Here is a 5,000-nt window from a genome sequence, read left to right as displayed (position 1 = left end):
ATACTACCGCTAGAGAGTTGAGGGGTCTTTAGACTGGTCAGACAGTACTACATTGAATCCTTCTTTCTGGTTACGGTTAATTTTCCCTTTGCATACACACACAGACACATCGAATAGTCTGGCCTATTCCTTACACATTCTCCTCTGTCCTCATACACCTGACAACACTGAGATTACCAAAAAATTCTTCTTCTCTTAAGGGGTTAACTACTGCACTGCAATTGTTCAGTAGCCAATTTCCTTTTGGTAAGGGTAGAAGAGACTCTTTAGATAGGGCAAGCAACTCTTCTAGGAGAAGGACACTCCAAAATTAAACTATTGTTCTGTAGTCTTTGGTTTTGTCATAGCCTCTGTACCATGGTCTTCCACTGCCTTGGGTTAGAGTTCTCTTGCTTGATTGAGGGTACACTCGGGCACACTATTCTATCCCATTTCTCTTCCTCTAGTTTTGTTAAAAGTTTTTTATAGTTTATATAGGAGATATTTGTTTTGATGATGTTACTCGTCTTAAGATATTTTATTTTTCCTTGTTTCCTTTCCTCACTGGACTTTATACCCTGTTGCAGCCCTTGGGCTTGTAACATTCTGTTTTTCAAACTAGGGTAAAGCTTAGTAAGTAATAATAATAATAATAATAATAATAATAATAATGATAATAATAATAATAATAATAATAATAATAATAATAATAATAATAATAATAATAACAACTTCAAAAATTTAAATTTGAAGCGAATGTTTTTATGTAGAGCAGGTTGACTAAGTCTCTTTTTATAGTATATTTATGAAAGATCTATTTTGATGATGTTACTGTTCTTAAAAATATGTTATTTGAATTGTTTATTACTTTTCATGTAGAATATTTATTTCATGGGTTATTTTTCCCTGTTTGAGCCCTTGGGCTTAATTATTATTATTATTATTATTATTATTATTATTATTATTATTATTATTATTATTATTATTATTATTACCTTTTATAGATACTGTTTAGGCTTTTCCTTTAACACAATCGTATTCTTAGCAATCAAGTTTATTCTATGCATTTCCCAGAAATGCTTCTTTTCTCTGGTAATATTATTAAGATATTTGTCCAATCTTAACTTAAAACATGGAGGACACGACCATCTCAGTCCGGATTATAAGACGAGTTATGGGTAATATTGCATATATTTACCCCGAATATAAAAGAGGGCTAAAAGTATACAACGTGACCTCCAACAGTAGATCTTTAATTTATTTTTTCATTAATCAGCAATGTATCACAGGCCTCTCTTGTCACTGTAAATTTAATAGTGGAGGCTATAACAGGCCCAATGTCATCGGAAAGGTTGTTGGCCATTCTAGATACTTAAGCCACATTTGAAAATTTACTTTGACAAGAAACGAACTTGAGAGAAAACGTCTTATTAGGGGTAACTGCAAAATATATCGCATTCCTTCCACGCAAACTTGTAAATTGTTTTCCCTATAACAGAATTATATGAATTCTTTAGAAATAAGTAGTTGGGTCATTTACCCAATAATTATATAAACTGACCTGAAATTTACGTAAATATAAGCATAATATAAGTAGACGAAGTGGAAATATACAGTCAGGGTACTGTATACTGCATACCTCAATCTTGCTTAAGGAAATAAGTCGGTACATAATCACCAAAAAGCCAAAATTCATGTCAAGTTTGAAGATTTATTTTGTATGGTAAACTAGGGAGAGTTCTTTACCTGCGGATAAATTTTCCAATTAAACATTTTCAAAATAATTCCAAAATACACCGAATTCCTAAAAATAGGCCTACCCCAAATTCTTACAATATAAATGAAATTTGTTGAATCCTCATTTAATTAATCGTATTTTAACAATTTTCTAGGAAAAATATAACCTTATTGATGAACTAGACTGAATTTTCCTGGATTTTCATCTTTTTAATTTTTCTGAATTGGCTTACTTTAGGTCGTTTGACCTAATCGGTCATGTTGCTGTAGTTATAGCTATTGATGAGGGGTTAATATAAAGCCAGCCGTATTCTGCAGGGGTTTGGCTATTGTACCAGCCAATATCTTTTATTTTTCTTTTTAACTTGTTTTAGAATTTTATTTTACCATCCAGGCTTTTGTTGTGTTCTTTTACGGGGATTATAACGGCCTACCTTTAGTTTAATATATACAAGGAATTATATGGTTCTCTCTTAAATAGTTTTGCTAGGTTTTTTTTTTTTTAGTTTATATAGGAGATATTTATTTTAATGTTGTTGCTCTTCTTAAAATATTTTATTTTTCTTCGTTTCCTTTCCTCACTGAGCTATTTTCCCTGTTGGAGCCCCTGGGCTTATAGCTTCCTGCTTTTCCAACTAGGGTTGCAGCTTAGCAAATATTAATGATAATAATAGTCATCCAGAAGCAGCGATCGCCTACTATAGAATAGTATATCCTTTAATGTTTAGGATGTCAAATAATAGAAAACGTTACAAAGCGTTCTCACAGAAAACGAGTCATAACAGATGCTCGACTATTACAATTACGATATCCTGTACTCTTAGTCGTATCTTTTCACTGTATATTTGGTTTGTAAGATTAAGCTCAAGAAGTGGTTAATGATTGAACTTCTTTGCGAAGTTCTTAAGAAATTATTGTTTACTTACACTTTTGTTATTTTTAATTATTCAACATTAGATATTTATATCCCATTATTTGTACAAACATGGATTGGTTTAAATTTGAGATTGGGAAGACTGCTTTCATGTTTAGTAGAACAATAAAGGATTTCCAAGATGTTAATATATCTATAGATTTATTTATATTATATTCATATTTTTCAATAATTTCACAGATAAACTATTTCTTGCCAATGTTCGTATGTTTATGTACACAACTTACTTATTCAGAAGTGGATTTTCTTCTAATCTTAGATTACTTATAACCCCTATTTCGAAATAAAAAGATTTATCTGGTCATTTGCTTAAGGAGCTTCTTGTGTATGTATGCAAGTCTTTTCCATATTGAATTCATATAAAAGTGTCCATACTCAAATTTTATTTATTAAATTGTCATCTCTTAATACATTGTTATGGTTGCAAGTTTACCTTTTTATGTATTAATAATCATTACACAAATATGAAAATTAATAATTTTATTTCCTTTTCTTTTCCAGAAGTACACAAGAGCCCCAAGGTAAGAGGATTTATTTATATATATTTTTACTCTACTGTTCTAAAACACATTAAGGTTTAGCATGTTACAAGGAAACTCGCAGACCTATGCGTATGTTTTAGTTATCATATTATATACTGGATTGAGCTACTCAATGATGTGTTACTTTTAATTGATTTTGTATATTACTATTTTTGTTATGAGTGAATAGGCACACGGTTCTAGATTCATGGTGAATTAGATGCACTAATTTTATCAGTACTTTACAAATTGAGTTTGGGAAAAATTTTTTGAAAATTATTTTAAACGAAATACAAATTTTTAACATTTAACATGAGATGACATTTTCAGCATTTAATACTTATAATGCATGAATATGTGAGAAAAGTTTACATGAAATGGACGAATATGTGAATGATAATCATAGTTTTTATGCATATATGGTTTTAATTGTTTTAAAAATTATATTCTCCCTGTCTCCAGCCTCGTTGTTTGAGGGCAAGTGGCTTGTTTTAGCTTAAGTTATGGCAGTGAAGAAAGATGATGATGTAGGCTTTGGCAGTAATTTCCGTTTTAGGTTTTGAATCATATATTCAATGGGCCTTTGAAAGGGTTCTTATTAGGTTCTTATATTAAACTTATAGTAAGACCATATTAAGGTTACGATTTGCTGGCTAAACGTGTGTTGAATTATGATATTTTTATTAGGAAAAATCAGCAGCCATTAGGTACGCTTGCTCTTAAATGATTGCCATTCTCTGACCCTTTTCTATGACCAAAGCAAAAACTGTTCATCGGTCAATAGTTTGTTCCTTAAGAGAGACCCCCCTCTCTCTTTATTATCACATATATGATACCTTTGCATGTATATAACAGGCTATTCTTTATCCACTAGTTTATAATGTTTTTGATAAGAATATCTTCATTACTGGACTGTTCACAGAACTTATTGTAGAAGATCCATGATCATTAACTGTCGGGTGTAATTGGGTATATAAGTTAGCACTGTAGCCGGAAAGGTCCTCCTATATTCTTTGGTTAACTTTATATTGAAGATTCCTTGTGCTTATCGCTTTCTTATTCTCAAGTTCCAGGTTTACTGTCATTTCCTTGTGGACGTAGTAATAGGAAAACAGATGAGCTCACAGACTCATCTGAGCCAATGTTTATTCATCTTTATAATTCCTTTGGCTAAGAATCTGAATTTTTATTTTCAAACACCTTCATGATACTGTTACTAATCTGTGGCTGTAAATTGTAGTTCCCACATCGAGTTCAGCTCATTGACCTTCCAAGGAAGCCTTTGTTGATGTCTTTTTTCTTGTCAGTCTCGTTGTCACAAATTTTACGAGAAAGTAGGTGTGCTAGAACTTTATGCACGGACCACGCCGAGCAAAGTCTCTAGCTGGCGATTTAATTCAAAACCTGCAACACTAAATGTTATTCCTTTTAAGATGAAAATTGCAGCCCTCTTGAGAAGATAAGTAAAAAAATAAAATCTTCTGCTCTTTGTTTTATTTATAGGACGTCTTTCCACAGGGATACTTTTCTTCCATGAGGGGTGCATCTTTTTGTAGATGGTAACAAGTTATTGGAGACAAACCAGGGCACTGCATTGTGATTTTTGAAATATCCTGATCTCTTTCTACCTTATTTCAAACTTAAAAATACACAAAGTCCCCACTCGTACTCAGAAGCTTTATAAATTAAACACAGTAATCATTAGTTCTCACTACCAACTACTTTGTTTCCAATTAAATCATCGTGGTGAGTCTACAAGAACACGGTCATCCATAGGCCTCATCACCTACTATTTTGTTTAAAATAAGTATCGGTAGTTTTGGTTAGTC

The 5,000-nt window shown here is 31.7% G+C and overlaps 1 long non-coding RNA gene across 1 annotated transcript in view; it reads left to right on the top strand.

Annotated features, from left to right (window-relative positions):
- Positions 1-5,000, top strand: part of LOC137658552 (uncharacterized) — a 108,796-nt gene that overhangs the window by 44,075 nt on the left and 59,721 nt on the right. The window contains exon 3 of the long non-coding RNA XR_011047365.1: positions 3,152-3,171. This is a non-coding gene — a long non-coding RNA (uncharacterized lncRNA). The remainder of the gene's footprint in view (positions 1-3,151; positions 3,172-5,000) is intronic.

Source organism: Palaemon carinicauda, chromosome 19 (genome assembly GCF_036898095.1).
Source record: "Palaemon carinicauda isolate YSFRI2023 chromosome 19, ASM3689809v2, whole genome shotgun sequence".
Taxonomy (NCBI): Eukaryota; Metazoa; Arthropoda; class Malacostraca; order Decapoda; family Palaemonidae; genus Palaemon; species Palaemon carinicauda.
Note: the sequence above shows the minus strand (reverse complement) of the source record. Positions and strands in the feature narration are given on the sequence as shown.